This window comes from Falco punctatus (genome assembly GCF_963210335.1).
Source record: "Falco punctatus genome assembly, chromosome: 8".
Lineage (NCBI taxonomy): Eukaryota > Metazoa > Chordata > Aves > Falconiformes > Falconidae > Falco > Falco punctatus.
The window spans coordinates 15461599-15481979 of record NC_137588.1 but is presented as its reverse complement, the minus strand read 5'-3'; the positions used below and the strand labels follow the sequence as shown (position 1 = coordinate 15481979).

At 41.8% G+C, this 20381-nt stretch overlaps 1 long non-coding RNA gene across 1 annotated transcript in view; it reads left to right on the top strand.

Annotated features, from left to right (window-relative positions):
* The window catches only part of LOC308068895, a 40370-nt gene extending 20897 nt beyond the window's left edge, over positions 1-19473 (top strand). Inside the window, exon 2 of the long non-coding RNA XR_013930180.1 lies at positions 4045-19473. This is a non-coding gene — a long non-coding RNA (uncharacterized lncRNA). The remainder of the gene's footprint in view (positions 1-4044) is intronic.
* The last annotated feature ends 908 nt before the right edge of the window (positions 19474-20381 follow it).

Genomic DNA, 20381 nt, shown 5'->3' with positions numbered 1-20381 from the left:
GCTCAGAAAATATGCATGACACTGACCTGCCTTGTTCTTGTTTTAATTTTCCAGGAGTTTTTAAAAATCTTTGAAAAGCTAGAATACAGAGATGAAATACTTGAATCTCTTCATTTTGGTTCATCCAAAAATTTAAGAATGTTTTATTCTTGGTAACCTTAAAAGAAACTGTTTTGTTAGTATGTTTATGGCTGCAAACCAGAATTTGGGAGTAATCAAACAGCACTCCACATCTCTCTCTCTCCCTCAGCTCACTTCTCCATCATATTCCTTCATTTTGCCAGACATATCTGCACTGAGTTGTATTTTATTTCCCAGCAATGAAGTAATCTGAAAATACACACCCTTCCCCTTCAATGTGCTTCTCCAGATCTAGGCATGGAAGCATTTGGCAATAATAACAGAAGGGCAGGATGTCATACATGCAAAACATTGGCTCTGAAAGATCTGGCACTCCAAGCTGTAAAGTTAAAATCTGCCTGACTCCCTGTACTGTATATAAAGGTCCCTATCTTTAAGCAATAATCCAAGGCATAGTTTCTCCACAGAGCCCTTCAAAAAACAGTTACTGATTTACACTTCTGTTAAGTTTACACATTCAAAAAGCTTTAAAAATTTTCATTTCCTTTCAAAAGCACAAAAGGGGTTTGGGTTTTGTTGTTTGTTTGGTTTTTTTTTCTCTCTCCTCATTCTGATTGTAGAGGTCAGCTTAACTTAATAAAAAAATATATTGTGTGTCTCCAGGCCACTAGCTTTCAAACGACACAGCTCCATAAAAACCTCATGAAGTCTTTCCTGAGAAAGGCATTTATTCAGATAGACTTGGGAAATTAGAATAGAGATTTAATTGTTAAACTACATCTAGTGTGCAGGGAGGCTGCTAGTCAGCAGCCCCCAAGGTTGCAGTCCCCCATCCACATACTGGCACGCTGAAAAGCAGTGGTGCAGGGATCCTGAGTCAGTCCTGCCAATGTGCCTGTCCTGCTGCAGAGCTCAAAAGTGATTCAGCATTAGTGACTCTTCTCATGCTGGGCTCTAGTGCCCATCTACTGAGGTGCTTAGCTGGCTATCTTATGCTACTACTGGGTGGGCTGCTCTGGCTCAAATCAGGCACTTGATTTTTTTGTAGATTGGGGAGGAAGTAGTCAGCATGTATTCCTGAGGAAGAGCTTCCAGGGAGCGAGCTAACTATACCCCGTGTTTGGGAGACTGGTATTCAGCAACAGACCAAACCTACACTAAGCTTTCAAGTTGGTCTTCTCAGGGCAATAATTACTTGTTTGCAAGAAAAGGTGAAAAGCTGTCAATCCATTCCCAATTCTCACTTCACTTATGAGTTCCTTGAGCTTCTCAGCTCCCCTCAGGCATCCTTTTCTCTGACATTTCTGCCCTTAGCAGCTTGAATATGCCTCCCAGGCACTATTCATTGCTACAGTAATGGCTGGGCATCCTTTCCTATTAAGTCACTAGTTTTTTCTGCCTTCACTCCCCTCCAGGCCCAGGCTTTGGAGTGCTTCCTAAAAAATCTCTACCCAACATAAGTTTTCCATCCCTCTTGATTCTGCTCTCCTGCCCTCCCACCACTGAACTTCTAAGCTCTTTATAATGCATTGTCAGGTGCCCTCTTCGTTTCTGGGAAGCTGAGCACAACAGCTTTATCTAAATATTTTATGTGCTAAACTACAATCCCTTCTCAAAACATTGTTTCACCAAGTCCCTCAGATTGCAGCTGAGTCTCTGGTGATGTTTTTAACGGCAAACCCCAAAGATTGCTATTTATGTCACATGCTGCTCAAAAAAAAATTCTGCTCTTGCACTGCCTGCTTCCCATAGCAAGTGACACGCTTTGCTGTTAGTAGTGAGCATGTCATCACACACTGTACATTTCAGCTTCAGCTGTAATGATTTCTTAAAGACTTTTAAATTATCCAAGTGGTGAATATTTGGGCGTACAGACTGTCTTGTAATCCTGTTTGTTCTCAGTACATCACTGCTAAATTTTATCTGCAGAACTAAAGCTACCATTGTAATTATAGCCTCCATAAGGCTGTAACTGTCCAACAAAAAGAATTAATTCAGGTCAAAACAGTATTTGAATGCCATTATGGCTACTGTGGGCTGCCTAGTAGTGCAATGACGACTTGCTGTTGTGTTAATTGGTAGTCACAGATGTGGGCATTGAAAAGGAGCAGCTAGAGTTTGGTGAAAGACAAGCTGACATAATTAGTGGGAGTTGGGGAGGAGATGGACACAGACTCGCAGGCAAAAGAAGCTCCCTGCTTGCTGCTAAAAAAAGCATCTCTGTCTCTGGCTGCAGATGTTGCTCGCTGAATCTTACTTCCATCTGCTTGGAAGATGGCTCTCCAAAGGTGGCAGACCAAATCCCATTCTCAGACAAAACACATTTCCTCTGTGGCACCAAAAGGAAGCTCTGAACAGAGGGAGAAAGCAGCAGTGAAATCTGATCTCAACCAAGTACAAACATTTGGGCCAGAAGAGCCCTTGGTGTTGAGACACCCTTGAAGACAGTTTGTTAAAGCAATTTCCCTGACTACCAGAAGAGACCACTCAGTGGCACAAGATGACATCTGTTCCCTGGGACACCTCACAGTGGTGCTCCACCTCCAACCCCCTTTAGCTGGCTGCTGCATCTGGGCACTACTGTGCAACCAAACCAAGTCCAAGGCTAGGCCAACTGCTTCATGTGGATGAAACTAAGACTTGGGGGCAAGCCATGGCCTACACTCATGAGGAAACATTGCAGTGGGAAAAGAAATGAAAGGTACTCCTCCTGGATATTCACCCCCATTGCTTTGCCTGAGGCCAAGTGTGTTCTAGCACAGAGCAGGTTGCAGAGTGCAGAGCAACCCTAGGAATACTGTTCCTTTACACTTCAGACATTCTTTCTTCTCACCTCAAAAACCAGGCTACCAGACATGGGACAATAGCTCCTGTCTAAACCCAGCTACCTCTCTCACAGCCTGTGCAGAGCCTCTTTCCCAAAGCAGAGGGTCACCCTAACGTTAACAAGGTAGTTGAATGCAATGTCTTTCATATGCATGTTCAGTTAGAAGGCAACCTTCTTTCTGGAGGGGAGGGTGTCCCTACAATTCTTCTCAAGTTAAGCCAGCCTAGCTGAATTCCTTCTTTTTGGCATACATTATTTTTTAGGGAATTCTTTACTTTTCCCTATGCTCTGCTTTACTCTGTGGGTATTTTTTTACTTCCTTGAGAGACTCTTTCAAAGAAGCAGCACAGTCCATAAAGAATTTGAATCAAAAGCCCCGTTTGGTGCACGTTCACAATTTCAATTAATAAGAATTGTGAGTCAGTATGTATATGATGTTATGTGTGTGGATTCATGAGGATTTATATATAATCATGGGAAGTGGAGCCTTGAAGACCTCTTAGGATAACCTCCTCCTCCTCCTAGAACAGAAAAATCTCTACCCATTCCATGCCTTGCAAACAGGAACCTCTGGCTTTACCCTGTCTTCCACTAACCTTACAATACAAAAAGTTCTCCTAATCATGACTTAAATCTCATGCTCCTTTAAAACCAATTATGTCTCTTCATCTCTAGTTATGGGTAAGGAAAAGAGATTATTCCCTTTTCTTTGAAGCAAGATTTTTCCTGTTTGTAGATTTATCATATGTCCCCTAACTATCTTCTGGTAGACTGAACAACCTTAAATACTTCAGTGTGTCTTCACCTGCCATATTTTCTGAATTTCTCATGGTTGCTGTCAGTCATTTCTACTCCCCAGCCAGGCAATCCATACCATGAACTACAGGGCCCCAAACTGAATACTTCATTCAAGTACTAAATACAGCAAAAAATGTTGTCCTTAATTTATAAACAATTTTATATATATCTGCTAGCACTTCTACTTTTGTTATAATGCCATCATACTTTTGACTCCTGGCTCTGCAGCTTTATTTATTTTTTTGTTTCCCATCTAACATTTTTGCAACAGGTTACTCCTAATAAGATACAGATATTTGTACATTGTTCTTACAGAATTTCATTCTACTGTTTTGCAGATAAGACTCCCAAACTGGAAATATCTTTCTGAATTCTCTTCCTGCTGAGCAATGTGCCTGCAGGCCCTCCGTGCCTGGTGCCACCTGCAAGTTTAACTAGCAGACACATTCTTACATCAACTGTGTTGTTCACTGAAGAGCTACAAGACTCATGCCCTCCAGAATCCACTCACACAACACAGCCTCACTATAATAGGTGCTGTCCAAGCACAGCACTGAAAGATGACTGCACCAGCAGAGCTTGCTATGTCAGTAGCCTTGCTTTAACACTGTTTAAATCTCTAGCTAATTTTCACCCCGTCTGCAGCACTGTGACACAGGGCCCTGATCCCACAAAGTACTCCGTTGACATGAATCCCCAAAGCACTGGTGATTCTCCAGGGATCTGGCAAACCATGGCAGAGTTCTGGTTGATGGTAATTGCCCAAAAGCTGTGCTGCTGAAGTTCATTAGAACTTTAGTATCTACAGGTCTGTAAGTGACCTTCCTTATTATGTCCTTCCCAGGTCTAAAAAATCCAGTTACTGCAAATGCCAATCTACACAGACATCCCTTTAGCTACAAGCAAAGAACATGATTTCACTTGTGTCACTGGAAAAGTATGTTCCTCTAAATTTAAGTACAATAAGGTCTTGAGCTTTATCTGTGCCTCTGACATCAAGGCATGCTAATCACCTCCTTACAGAAAATATGCAGACATGATTTATGCATTTGATAAAATTCTATCAATTTACAGCAATCAAATTAATTAGCTAAATTAATTCCTGTTAATTTATTTACATTGCCTAGGAATATTTGTTGCCTGGATAGCTCAATTAACTGCAATGTTAGTTTCAGAGAAACACCAAAGTAGAGTTGTTCAGTTGTAGATCATGTTTAGGCTGTGACCTCAAGCCCTATCAGCTTTGGCCAACTCTGAAATCTTGGAAGTTGTTATCTCACAGGTGATTCACTCTCTCAGGACTTCAGTCAGCTTAGGAGGTGAGCACTACTCTGAAAAGCCAGCCTTTAAAGCACACGAGCTAAATAGAGTCCCCTTTGTCTGACTCAACCAAGGGCAAGAGGTACAAACATAGCCAATCGAAGTTAACACTTTAAGTCCTACTGGAGCCTCAAGTTTGGCTCTCCACTTGTATTTTCGTGCAGGAATTATTCCACAGTTTGGCTTCTAACGACTTAATAACTTAAATAAACTCAAGTTAGCTAGTTTTTCTTCTGCAAGAGGGCTCATGGAATGCCATCTCCCATTGAGGGAAAAAGATGTTATGTCACTGTTTTGCTGTTGGCTTTATGAAAGTTTTCCCGTCTCCTCTTCTTCCCTCCCTCCTTCTCCCTCACACACTTATTTTCCTCAAGTACTTCATGGAGGCTTTTATAAATAACTGGACATATTAATTCTAACAAGCACTTTGGCCGGTCAGATTCATTTCTGTATAACCCCTTGCAGCGCTATTCAATAAAATGCGAATAATTACCATAGCAACTGCAGCATGTGGTACATATGGTGCCTCTGAGAAACAAAGCATTTTCTTTCTTTTCTTACCCTTAAAAAAAGGAGCCACGTACATTAGTTTGTAACACAAAATGATGTCTTACAGTATTTATTAGAGGGGGAAAAAAAAGGTTTTCAAATGAAAAGCCATCTCTCGCTCTGCTTAGAAGCTCAGATAATCAATTCTTCATGTATCACTGTCCTTTAATCTCTCATTTCCTCACATTATCAATGTCTACTTTTTTTGCAAAATGGAAACAATAGGTACTTAGACAACAAAGTACCCTGATTACCTCTTCCTCTGCTCTTACTGGATGGATGCTCCAATAGACAGCCAGCACAAAGTGAAGGGTGTTGACTCACGGAAGGACTGGATTAAACCTAAGAGTAGCAGCCCCTCAGAGCTGCCTTGCTGGTTGCCTGGAAGCTCCCTTCCCCTTGTAAGGGACAGCTGAGCTATAAAATGAAACTGCAACTGAAGAGCTGCAGTGTACATCTCGTGTCCTGAACATGCTGGTAACACCTTGTTATTAACACTGAGCTGCAAAACTAAGCGTTGCAGGAGTTGTTTCACATGCAGTTCCACAGACAGCAGCACCACCCAGGAGTGGGGCTGAGGACCATCTGGAACCAGTAACTGCATTAGTCTTGTGTTTGTGAGTTAAGGTACTAAAATGTTTTGCTAAGATGAAGGTGTGGTAGCTTTTGAGCCTGACTGGCTTCCGCTAAGATCATCTTGTTGACCATGCAGCTAGAATCACATGTTCATATGCGCATGACATGGACATTGAGTTTTCTGAGTGTGGAAGAACAGTGCATTCTAGGAGATCAGTTTCTCAAGCCCACAGCTCCAAAAGTCAAATTACAACACAGTCACCATGTTCCACAAAGGATCTCTGAAGTAGCATAATTTTTTAGCATCCAGTTAGAAACTGAAACTGAGGACGGCTGGCAGACAGAAGAAGCTGTTTACTCAGCCTGCAAGTTAGGTATCCCTAGCAGAGCTTTCCTCAGCCTATAAGTGTTGTGATCCTCTTGAATTCAGAGGGGCTGAGCAAATACTACCCTGTGTTAGCTACTACAAATCTCATATACTTTACACCATCATCCTGCAGTGGGACATCTTGCCCAAAACATATGTCAAGCCCTTTATCGAACTCTTCTGACACAGCAGGCTGTAAGGCTTACTGCCTAAATCTAGCAAATCCCAAGGGGCTTCTAAGCGACAAGGACCATTCCTTCAAAGCCTCAGAATTTTTGTACCAGCCTTTGTTTGTAATTAAACTCTTTCCTTGGTCTCTCTTTGTTTGTTAACCTCCCCACAGGACCAATATCAGAAAAAGATTTCCTGAACGTGCAGATACCTTCTAGGCTCAAACTCAAGAAATTGAAAAGATGTGATGTGTATGTCCCCCGGCCTCTGCCCCACCTTCCCCTGCTCACACATCCATCCATCCCTGAGCTGTACAGAGCCTAGTTCTGCAGGGGGATGAAGCAGTATGAGGAGGGGTCGTAATGCTGCAAACAAACCCCTTTTCCTGGGTGCCCCTTTCTACTTGAAAGAATGACTCATATGTAAAGGATCCCCCTTTCATAGCTCACATACCCCTGGGACCCAGATGGTTGGATTCTTGAGTGTTTTAAGATTCCTTTTGACAACATTGGCTAGAGGTATCTGTAAAACTGGCATGAGAGAGGATTAGTTATACCTAGCTGTATACATTCTTGTATGCATGTTGCACATGTGATATGTAAATGTGGACCTGGTTTTGTCTGTTTCCAAGCTTTCTTTTAGTGATCTATTCAAACTTGCTTGTTAAATCTATAGCAGGCAACCAGCAGTGCACATTTGCTCTGCAGCCTTCAGCCACCAAACTCAGCTGAAGAAAGCACAGCCCTACAAATGCTGATCACCAAATGCAATTTGGAACCGAAATAAACATTACTTTTCAAAATGGAATTATTGGTTACCTTTTATCCTTGATGGAATAAGGCTGCACACATGATAAACACGAGCTCACAGTTTAACTAATAATACTTTCAATAAATACAAAAGAACCCCTTAGCCTTTTGAGGGATTTATTATTTCACCAAAACAAATCTTGGATTGTGATAACATGACTCACCTGAACACAGCCAGGCATGATCACCCTTCTCTGCATTTGGATTAATCCATTTGGAGCCGTTCTGCCACCACCCAGGAGCAATTTTTCAGGCAGAAAACCACTAGAGAGCGCCTCTTCCACAGCGATGGGGCGAGCACTGTAAACCTGCTTATGTGAGAGACTATTTTGCTGAGAAGTGGAGAATTCGGTGACATGGGGAATTATTATGCACCATTCATTTCCTTGTAATTTAACTCTCAGTAACAAAAGCATAATGTATAGTCTGGTTTACTGGGCTGATTTACAACACTTTAAGTGAAAAGACGATTTCCTTCTTTTCATGCTGACATCAGCAGATACAAAATGTGCATCTCATAACATGACATCTGTAGACAGAGCAATGCAGATAAAAGCCCTAAGAGGTTGTGTCACAGCAGCTCAGGAGCAGAGAAGCAGGCCCAGAACCGCAAGGCAGTGCCTCACACTCTTGCTGCCCACAAGAAAAGCCACCAGCAACACCTTGCCAAGGCAGACTGGCAGGGTCTTTTGCTGGAGCCCTGTGGTTTGGCACCTTCTCACAGAGGCTGGTGTCTCGGATCAGGCAGTGTGAGCTTGCCTTATCTTGTGCCAAAACACTCTCTTTAGAGACCACCTTCTTTTTGAAATCCAAAGTTTCATTGTGCTCTCTGGGCATGGGAGGGAGAAAATAAATCAAACTCTGATTAGGTTGGTCATTTTATGGGACCATGTTAAAGCACCATGCTGATACCAGGTGTACCCATAAATTCCCTTTATTCCTTCACCAGATGTAAGAAAATTGCATAAGAAGACCTCAATGTGCAGTTACCTAGACTTACAAACACCAGCTGGCACTTTTTCCTTTTCATCCTAATCTGAAAGGCTAGGGAGAACCTGTTACACATCTTCATACAGCCTCAGCTTTTGCCCTGGATTCCTTAACTCAAAACCTCTGTGGGCAACTCATAAGTCTGGGTTTGCTCGTTTAAGAAAGAAAAAAAAACACCCACAAACAATAAAACACAAAAAACCCCTTACTTTCACAGTGAGACAGGAAAACAACATACTTTCAGCCTTGATCAGAAGTGCTCCATTTCTGCCCAAAGGTGAAAAGTAGAAAGGCACACAATATGCTAAGGGAATATGAAATCCCACAAGAATGAATTTCCTCTCCTCACTTCTATGTATCTTGTGGTTCAGAGTTGGTCAGAAAAAATGTGACAGGGACACTAATAGCAGTGGTTTTGAGAATTTCAGAGCTGAGTAGAAGGCATCACCTCATGATTTCTTTAAACAGGTACACACCTTGAAAAAAACAGCATGCTGTAACACAGAGAAGTGGCAGGGACATGAGAGCCTGCTCTGGTCCTTTTAGGCTGTCTGTGGGACCTACAGGAGTGACAGAGACTCCTTTATTTTCAGCTGAGAGAGCAGGGGAGAGCAAAGGGTGGATACGACAATTGATGCTCAAGGAGGCAGCAGAGAGAGACAAAATGTCACTGCAACTAACTCAAGACAGAGCCCTGCAGTGTCTGGAGGGACAGAGCAGCACACAATACCAAGACAGTCTTGTTTCTGAGACATGGCACATGAGAATGACAGTCATGAGAGAGGCACCACTTTTCTCTGTGACAGCCATGGAGCCTCCTGAGGAACGAGATGCCATCTGCCAAGTGCCCGCTGCTTTGCAATGAAGGAAGGATGAACAATGCCATGACAATACTGGAGAGACTCTACAAACAGAATGGACAAAAGGGACAATAGCAATATTTATAGTAGGCCAGATGCCAGTCTCTACCTTAAGCCAGGAGATTCCTTTGGCCTGCTCAGCTGCTGGCAGTTGCCTATTTTTACCGCAGAAATGACATTCCTGCCCACAGACACAAGGAAAAGCTCCTTTATGTGCCTCACAGACACCATCTCATTCTCAAGCAGATTTCTCGATCAAAAGGATGACCTCCCCTGTGCTTTTGTCCAATAGAGTGAGACGTGAAGGAAAAATATTCATTCTGGATAGCAAAGGTCAATGAGCTTTATGTCTTTACAAGCAACGCATCCAACACCTAGTGGAACACAGAGATGCAAACCTCAAAAGACTTTCAAACCTGTAGAGGGTAGGAGTTCTTGCCTGAATTTTATCCACCATCTGGTCCAGGATAAGTCTGAGACTACTGCAAGGCCAATACCATAAAAAGCAATGCACTACCACCGCTCCACCACCACTTCACTTCCTTCCTCTTCAAGATTTATTGCAATAAGCAAATCTCACAGGACAGGTCATCTCAGCTGGATAACTGTGGCTCCTTCAGAGGAACTGATAGGAGATAGTATGGAAAGGAGCCAACTCCACAGTGGTTTAGGTCTGACACTCCTCCCAGGTGGGCTGAGTGAAAGCCATGTCTAGATAAAGAGCTCCCAGTCTGTAGGCATTGTATTAGAAGGGTTCTCAAAGAAAGAAACTCTGTATGTCAGGTACACTGGTGATTAAACAGCAGTGAATCAGACAACAAAAGGAGCAGCTGGTTAGTCTGAAAACACAGGGAGTCCCCTTACGCTGAGTCCCTCTACCTGACATTGTACAGCCACTACCTCAGCCTGTAGGCAAATCTGTAGAAACGACATGCTATATAGCAGATGACTGGATTTCAAGTAAGTTTTTTGTCTTAACATGAATTATCAGGGTCATTACAAAGCAGCTGGGATGTCTGGTTCATGTTTTGGTCAGCTCATTGGGACATACCCATAGCATCTTCCCAGCAGAAAGGAGCAGCAACACGCCACAGAGCTCTGTGATTGAAAGCTTAGCCCCATCTACTGCCTCTTTGCTGGAAAGAAGTGCAAATCTGGTATAAGCAGGTGCAAATTTCACTGAAACCAACATTGTGCTCTTGACACTCAGCATCTCTGGCAGCCACAGTTATGGTCTATTGAAGTTCTTATACCCACAGTTTTTGTGGGATTGGCTGTCAGTCTAACATCAACTATGGGAAAGATTCCAGCTTGAATAACTGCCTGATAGCTAGTGAGGAAACAGGGACCATGCAAGCTTAGCTTTAAAGGTCGCAAGTACTGGTCAGCAGCTAAGATGGTTACCGTGAGCAGAAAAGTATAGTTTATTGCAATAAACTCTCTAGTTTATCCAGCTGACTCTTATAACTTCAATAAATTCTCAGGTACATTTGTGTTCACACTGAAATAAGAAACAAAGCCAAATCTTATACAACTCCCCCTGGGAGCTACTTACAAGACTTCATGAAAGTTACAAACTCCCTGAGCACTGATGGTAAAGTATGCTCTTACTAAATAGACCAGCAAATACATTCTGCAATTCTTCTAAGTTATGCTCAGGAGAAAACCCCCACAAAATAAAACTTTTTTATCACTCCCAGTGTACATAAATGCTAATGAATTCCCTGATGAAAAATTTGGTTAAAGGTAGAGGTGGGTTGAGAATATATTCTCCCTTAAAATATCACCACTGTGTAGACTCCTCATTCTTTAGACTAAACAAAGAAGAAGTAAAAAAAATCAACCAACCAACCTCCAAAAAACATGAAGGTACACAGGAAGTCCCAGAAGTATCCTACACTGTTGTTACAAGCACATATTTGGCAGATACCACCATACTTTCAATATGTATTGGCATTACTAAACGCTTACATTGCAGCTAAAATCCAAATCATAACTTGTTAGCCACCAAAGAAAGGTATGTGGTTATGTTTCCCAGCCTTGATTAGGTGACTTACAGAACCAATATAGACTGCTCAAATAAAATGTTCTGTACGTCAACATTTGCACATTATTAAACACACTATTATTTGTATAGCTCAAGTATAGCCAATTCAACTTGTATCAGTTAGTTACAAGCTTCACAGTGTGAAAGCACAGTTAATTCTAACACTTCCAGCTGACATGATCTGAAACTTTAGTATTTTTCCATGAACTCACTGGAAAATAATTTCAAATAATGAATCAATGTGAGAATTTCACAACTGTTTGTGAACAGGAAAAAAAAGAGAATTGTTAAATGAATTATTTGTTGAGAATTATTCCCTTCTGTCTCCCAAGAAGCCTTCTAAAAGCCATAATGTGCTCAGCAACAGAAGCTACAGAAGTGTTTGTTGAAGTTACATTACGGGGCTCCAGGCTTATTTTTGGCTAAGACACCTATTCAGTTTCTGGGTAGAGCAGTTACTGTACAGATTTTCTCACAACCACCAGCACTGCAAACTGAGCCTGGGATGAGAGTCATGCTGGATTCCTTTCGTTCTGTTTAGCATCCAGGAAAGCAGAAAAGCTCTGCAGCCCCAGCAACAGCCTCGGTAAAGCACAGGGAGCTGCACTGCCTTCAGTTTATGAAGTAGATTTGCACAGGTGCTAAAATGAAAATGAACTAGCAAGAGTATTCTTCTTGTCATGCAGAGGAAAGAACTGGAGGCAATTCTTTTCCCCAGCCATTCTGATGCTGCAGTGCTAATGGGAATATCAAGCAACACAAGATATTTTTGTCAGAAAAGGGAGCAAATGCAAACAATGAACAGATCTCTTGAGCAAGACTGCAGCTTTACCCAACCACTTTTCAGAGTCAGCTCAATATTAAGTTTCATGTGATACCTGACACTCTTCATTAATTTTGTGGGTTTAGGGCTTCTAAATCATACATTTCTATTAACATTGTTTTAAAAGCCAATATATTATCAGTCTTATCTATTCAGAAAAGTTTGCATGGAAATAATTTAAAACCTTCTAGAATAAATAATTCAGGCTTTTCCTTTTTATTACATACTAAGTATATCCTCATGTAAGTAACAATTGTAATGTCCCTGTAAGGTGAAATTCTTACCATAGAAATCTGTAACTATGTTTGCAATGCTTTTAAGACTGTGTATAATCTATTTATGTGTTCTGGTTTTCCACCACCTGAAAAAATGGGGTGAATGGAGATATTTCTTGTTACAGATTTTAAATTTATTTTTTTCACCTGTGTTACATATTGGCTCTTGATAGGATTTTAGTGTAGCTGTATGGTATAAATTGTGAAATAAATAGTAAATAAATAGGATTTACTGAGCACAAGAGATCAGAGGTGTAAGGATGAGTGTAGGGATGCTCTAGCTTAGCAGAGACGTACCTTCCCTACAGATGACTTTGGGAAACTTCAGTATCATTTCATGCACAATGGATAGTTGGACCTACATTTTTGATTTTTTAACATCTTGAACATCAAAAAATACTTAAATTAGCTTTGTTTCAGCCAGGAAAAGACAAGGAGGGGAACCAAAGGGCAAAGTTCAGTCTTCACATAATCATGAGTGGGAGTGGTTGTGAACTTCCTTTTCCTTTCGTCAGCTTCTGCTTAGCAATTTGCCCCATCATCATTTCCTACTTAGTGTTGGTACTTGGTGTTTCAGCCTTACTTTTGCCACCATCTTTTCTTTCCCAACACAAACACTGAACTGAGAGAATGATGTAAACTTTTCCACCTAAGTTTATAGGGAATCTGAATAATTTCATGTCTGGTTATTGTAAATGACAGGGCTGATAAACAATGACTAGAAACCCAGAACTAGATACCACCAGACATGCAAAAACTTTGCTGCAATTGGTTCATGTAGCTCACATTCCAGACAGAAGGAGAATTACCTACCTCTGTCCTTCCCAGGCGTTCTCCAAGAGTTTAGGGTCAATCCAAAAGGGATGGAGAGGGGAGGGAGGGGAGGGGGGAAGGGAGAGGGGGAGGAGATAATTCTCCAAAATTAGTTTTGAAAATCTGAAGGTCAGAATGGTTCAAGGATGGCTTGGATAACCTGTGATATACACTTGTAATTTCTCCATCATCATAAAACCACATTTCTTTCCACAATTTATGTTTTTACCCAATTAACCTTCAAAATACTTATGCTTTAAATATGTCACAACTGGTCCTATGCAATTTTTTCCCTATAGAGGAAGGCAGTGTGCCCCAGGAGCTCTGCACTTCCTCCATCTCTCCTGCACCTACACCTAAAGACAAAGGCCCTGTGCCTTAACGCTCCAAACTACACCATGCACCTGCAGAGCAAAAGATGCTGCCAGCAAGTGCAAATGGTTGAGGCATCACAGATCCTCAATGCATCACCCTCACTGGCACCAAAGACTGAGGAAGATGCAGGAACACTTAGGAAAGGCCGGAGCTAGGCAAACAGTTCAGCTTCAGTGAGCCTTCAGGGCCAGTGTGGCCCCACTGACAACCAGAATTAGACCTCAGCCCTTCTTAAGCCTCTGCTTACCTTTTGTTGACTGCTATTTTTTTCTTTTTTTTTTCTTCTTGTTGGCAGTAGCAGTTATCATGCAGATAGAATGCATAAAATATACGGGCACAAAACCATAGTAAAATTATTTGGTATTTGTTTTGTTTTCAGAAGGCATGACTTTATTGTCGGCAGCTTTCCAAAACCACTGCACAAACACTGATGGGTCCTGATAATATCAGAGTATATACAAGGACAAAGCATGACAAGTATCTGACACCATGAAAACCAAGATGTTTCATGTAGCCCTTGGCATTGGTTAGCTAGTTCAAGCCAGTAAAGTACACAATTTCTGAGCTTAAGCTTGCTTGTTCTTTTTCTGATTTCTGAGGAATTTCATCAGCTGATTTTTTTTCCTAATAAGAATAAAAAATAATTTGAAAACTCCAATCTCATCTCTATTCCTCCAGCCATACTTCAGGGGCCTATAAGTACCTCAGAAGCTCTCACTTAGCAGGCACTTGTGCTACTGTCCCTCAAGCCTCCTGCTCTGAGTGCAAATGTCAGCAGTTCTTTCTCACCTTCCCAGAGCTGCACCCAGAAACATCCTAGGGGTCTTTCTGGCTCCAAGGGACAGAACAACTATCTGAGCAACACCTACTAGCTGGGCAGCAGAAAGGAGAATGACCCTCCACACCTTCCATAGTCTTGTTACTTTTTGTGTTGTGAATGGGGACTGAAAAATAACATGTATTCCACGGTCACAGTCTAACATCTCATCATGACCAGATCCTGACTAAGGTCCCACAGTGGACAGGCAATACAGTCAGGAGGACTGTGCCAGCCTATCAACACAAGATTCTATTTTCAAGGGACAAAATCATTCAGAACCATCCTTCTGCTACCCATAAAACAGGAATTACAATATTATTTTTTCCCCAACTCTTTTGGACACTGATTTTGAATGCATTTAGGCAGATATGGGAAATTAAACACACAAGTAAATCTCCCTGAGTGCTTAAAAAGTGCTCAGGCATTTAAATGCTATCATGAAGAAAAGTTTGAACCTCATGGGTAAGAACCATCTCTCACTCTGAGTGTAAAATACCTGGCAAAGTAACACTTACTGCCTTAATGACAAACAGGAGAAGGAGAAATTTGGTCCTTAGCTTGTATGAGTAAACTTTTTTCAGTTGCTGCCTGGCATCTTTCAGGATCACTATGAGATTAAAAAGAAAAAAAAAAAAGGGACTTAGCCAGCTGAATTCTGCCCAGTTCGACAGCTGAATCTGGACTAACTCCATTGATTTTGGTGAAGTAATCTTCTCTTTATACTGCATTAACAGAGAATGTTTGGCCTGGGAACATCTCTAAAAATTTATCCTTTTCCATATCTTAAAAAAAAATCAAAAAATACTTGGGAAGGCAGAGAGTTTAAAAGTAAACAAGAAAAAGGAGAGAAGAAGAGAACATTTGGGGTAAGAGAAAGTGGGAAAAGGATGAAAGAACATGGAGATTTTTGAAAAGACTTCCAATTGGATTAAAATGATGATAAATGGAGGTGCAGCACAGGGGTCAGGCTCCTCTCGATAACAGGATCTGAGTGCTCTCAAACAGTTGGTGTCTGTCAGTTATGTGGGAACCCCTTTGGTCTCTTGTGACTAGAGTTTTTCATCGTGCTTTTCTGACAGGATAAAGCAGAGCAGCTAAACAGGATAATTCCCACATTCTGCTGGGTGAGTCATTTCCCTCATACTTTTGAAAAACCTTGCAGGCAAAGGGGAGCCGTGCTGACAAAGCAGAGGAAGTGCACTTTTTCGGATTTCACAGGGCTCCTGGTTCAAACATGTGTCGCTGTGACAGAGAACACCTGCAGCATAGTTCAGCAGCAGTCTGGCAAACACAGCCAATGGGCTCGGCTGGGGCCCTGCATAACACGTGGGCTAGAGGGCTTTATTCTTTATTTTTATGTTGTTTATTTAAACCTTCTGGGCAGTAGGATGAAACTTTCAGCCACTGCACTTTTCTCTCTTGTTATACAGCAAGGTGCAATGACTGAATTAATTAAGCTGCCCAACAGAGAAACAATATCTACAGCCAAGAGGCCCATGCTGTGAAGGAGAATATGTATAGTTTAATGCTGTTTGGCAATGCTGAGCTCAACTGGAGCATCACAGCATTAACAGTAATCCTTAATGCCATTTGAGGATTATGAAGGTAAAAGGGCTGCCATTGATAGTAATCTGAGCGGCTGGTGAGGTTGCTGAACCTGCTGTTTAGCAGACTAATTATCCCCCCGTGGCTCACAAGTCATTAATAAACAATTAAAATATTAATTTATAAGAACAGTCTCAGTTGTATCAGGAGAAGAAGGCTGGGTTAGTTTGTCCATCGCCACTTTGGTCCAATTTGAGTTCAGCTGTTCTAGCAGCCAGGAATGATATCTCTGAACCATTCCGTGCCTTAGCCCCTGACCAGGACCCAGAGCTCTCCAAAGCCTCTGAGTGAAAAATAGCTTCGGCCAATGACCTCTCACAGCCTCCTCTTTCTTCCCTGCTCTGGTCATTCTTCCGACCAGGACATTCACCCCATTTCCCTGGCCAGGCCACTGTAATACTTAACATTCAAGGCAGAAGTCTGCAGCCCTCCTGCCAGTGTCCAACATCCACCTGGCCTCTGGGCTGATGGGCTAACAGCAGTTGCAGCTAAGCACTGAGTGGATCAGAGTATATGCCAATATATAAATTTGCAAATATGCAAATAAGCAAATATGCCCTGTCCAAATTGAACCACACTAACCCTTTCATGCAAACCTTTGCAGTTTAACCCTGTGCCAAATGAGGGAGAAAACAGAAGGCAAAATAAGGCTTCACTCAAGCCATGGATCAGCTGAATTCACACCACCTCCCCATGGCTACAGCACCATGATGGGAGGTCATCTGAGTGGGTTCCAAGGGCAGAGATGCTGGGCGGAAAGCACCTGCCAGTGACACACACCACCAAAACACACCAGTGGACCCAGATGCTGCCTGACAGCATATGGCAGGAGGCCCATCCTTATGTTCCCCACTTGTTTTAACAACTTTAACTCAGCCCATGGCTTGTGCTTCCAGCTCTGCACACAGTGGCCAGACTAGCAGTCTAGGTGATTTCTTCTTCACTATTTGTTCCTAACACTCACTCCTTTGTGTAGTCTTTGTACCCGCTTCTTCTATTTCTTTAGAGAAGATCTGTGTAAAACACTGTCCTCTTTTGACTCTGGCTTGAAAATCCCCCCTGATGGAATGCCTGCAAAATGTCTGATAACAGCCAGACCATGTGTAAGAGGGCACTTTTATCTTTTAAGCTAATGAAGAATGTTTCATTGTTTAACTTGCCTTCTGTCTGGCCAGAGGCTTCTGCTTAGTCTCGCTTACCATACGTACAGCTAATCAGGTCTTCAGTGACAGAACAATCTTTATTACTTATGCCCAGCACTTAGCATGACAAAGTCCTGAACACATGCTGAGGCTGCAGCACAGAGTGGTAGGATAATTCACATATTTTCAGGTCATCTGGGCTTAATGAAAATCCCAAGATATTTAGAGAATTGGCTGAAGATGTCTCTGAGCACCAAGATTCCCCAAAGGAAGGGTCAGGCTTCAGAAAACTGCCAAAGAAAAATGCTTGGGTTTGGGGGGGGGGGTGTGTTTGGTTTTTTTTTTGTTTTTTTTTTTTTTTTTTAAATAGTGAAAGGAGGAGTCGTCAGGAAATAATAGAGCTAAAATCCAATTCCTGGAAAAATGTTGGAACAAATAAACAAATTACTTAAATAACTAGAAGAAAACAAAAGAGAGTAATAGCCAACATGGATTTGTGACAAGGATACCATGTCAAACCAGTCTAACTTCCTTCTATGGCAGGGGAATAGCTTTAGGGGGAAAACAGAAAATGTCAAGGTTTTTGACGTTAACATGGTACTTTGAAATAGAAGATAAGGAAGGGTGGGTCGGACAAAATTAGTCAGGCAGTGCAGAATTGGTTGGAAAATCATTCACTGTCAAAATGAGAAGGTGGACCTAGTGGGGTTCCATAGGGATGATTTAATATTCTCACTGGAGCCTAGATGATAGATTAGAGAGGACACCCACCAAATCTACAAACTATACAGAGCTTAAACAGCAACAATCAACAGTGCAAGTACAGAACCAGGCTGGTAACAGTTCTGTAAGAAAGGATCACAAAGCTGAACATGAGTTGACAGCACCATAGCATCTGTGTATGAAAAAAAAAGGGGGGGGGGGGGGGGCATAGAGCAAGAGCATAACCTGCATATCATATGAAATAATGTTTCCAAGCTCCACTGTTAAAGGCCTCCACTGGAGCAGTACCCATGTAGAAGAAATACAGACTACTTGGGAGGCAAAAGAAGATTGACAAGAAAAGACAGCATAAAGACTGCAAAAACTAGTGGTACTTGGTGTGGTGAAGGTAACAAGAAGAGGAGCTGTACTAAGTCCTGAAATGCAGAAAGAACAGCTTCAGAGAGAAAGGGATGGGTTTGCTTTCCCACTGGTGATGGGCAGGATGAGTTGTAATAGACTGAAATTACCACAAACATTAGACTAATCATTAAAAACTGTAACAGGAGTGTACCATAGGCCTAGATTTCCTAGGGAGGCTATCAAATCATTGTCACTGAAAGTTTTTAAGAATGGTAGACTAAATATATTCAAAAAACAATAGAGGTGAAAAGGCATTAGAGCAGGGAGCTGACTACATATTCATACTGAAAAAAGAGTGCCAAACTGGATCATCTTCATCCCAAAGTTCAAAACCGCAAGCATTCTTGTGCTTCCTGATCTGTAATGTAGTCAGGGAGGATTTTGTTCTCTTACAGTACACTTTTCACAGGTGTTCTGCCTGCAAAGTGTACAATTAAGACAAATATTACCGTACTACATTAAGAATTTACACCTATTTGCAGAGGTGTAAGCAGAGAACAAATCCTTGTGTTTACAGTCAGTGTCACATTAGACAGTGAGACATGTAGATCAGAGTTGTTCATGGGTAAGAATGACAAAAGCACAATCCAATTGCCTTTTGGATACTGCAGTTTATTCGTCGTTTCTTCTGAGAGAGGGGCATGCATACATCTGTACACCAAATTGTAACCCTTTTCCCACACTTTTGCTAATAACAACTTATTGTGTTCCTCTGGTGCAGCAGCAGTTCTAAGGTGTGAATGAAAGGAACAGGACAGAATCTCAGCCTGTGATGGATGAGTAGTTCTAAGTGTGACTTACATAACAGTATACTTTTCTCATGCCTAGAGTTATATCATTGCAAGATGTGATCTTTTTAGATCTTGTAAGTAGGACTAAGCCCAGGTAACACTTGACTAGGAGACTTTAGAAGAAAATCTAAGGGCTGGGGGAAGTGTTTGGCAAAGCTTTGAACAGCTCCTCAGCGTGGGGCTTGAGGTCACTCTAGAACAAAATGGGCCATGCTTCATAGAAAACACAGCCTAGTTTTTACAAATCTGAAGAAAGGAGAGAGAGGAGAGGAGAGGAGAGGAGAGGAGAGGAGAGGAGAGGAGAGGAGAGGAGAGGAGAGGAGAGGAGAGGAGAGGAGAGGAGAGGAGAGGAAGAGAAAAAGAGAAAAAGAGAAAAAGAGAAAAAGAGAAAAAGAGAAAAAGGGAAAAAGGGAAAAAGGAAAAGCAGTTGCTACAAAATGAAAGAAGTTTCTACAAGAAAATATTGACTATGCCACACACAAAAGTAAAAGCCCATAGTTTTCATTTGAAAAATAAAAATTAAATATTTCTACATTTTCATATATTTGTTCCTGGAGAATTTCTGTTCTCTTAAAAAACAATAGTTAACATATCAGCATTTTGTCCTAAGCAGGAATAAAAAAGTCCTGAAATGCTGAAGGTTTCCACAGGACTGAAACCCGAAATGTTGATTATTTTTATTTCCATCTTTATTTTGTTTTCTTTTTTGTCAACTGCATGCCTCTTCCATTTCACAGACAAGGGGGGCTGTGGAGATGACTTATTCTGGGAGAGCTGTCAAGAAGTTCCCAGCTGTCCACCCTCTCCCTCTCCTGGGGACTCTTGCTCTGACTGCAGGTACTATTGACCTGCTTGTAAACTAATTCCTGGCAGTGACTTGGCTTTTCCTTAACAGTTTGAGCTATAATTTGCAGCAGTTCTCAAGCTGCTTCACAAACAAACCAGTGGTGGGGGCAGGAATGCCTAGGACAAGGTAAGGGTAGACCTGGTGCAGAGCAGGGTAGAATCTCCAACTTTGAACTTCCAGCTGTTAGATCCTTAACCCAAAACCTTGCCACTGAACTATTTCAGCAGTCAAACCTCATCTTGACTAGGGTGCAAACTTCATTTCCCTGGACAACTTCCAGCTGGAGTCAGCATGCTACTTCTGATTTGAAATGGATGCTATTTCCAGGGAGGCTCCTGGCTTCTGAAGGTTGACTTCAGAGCTGGATACC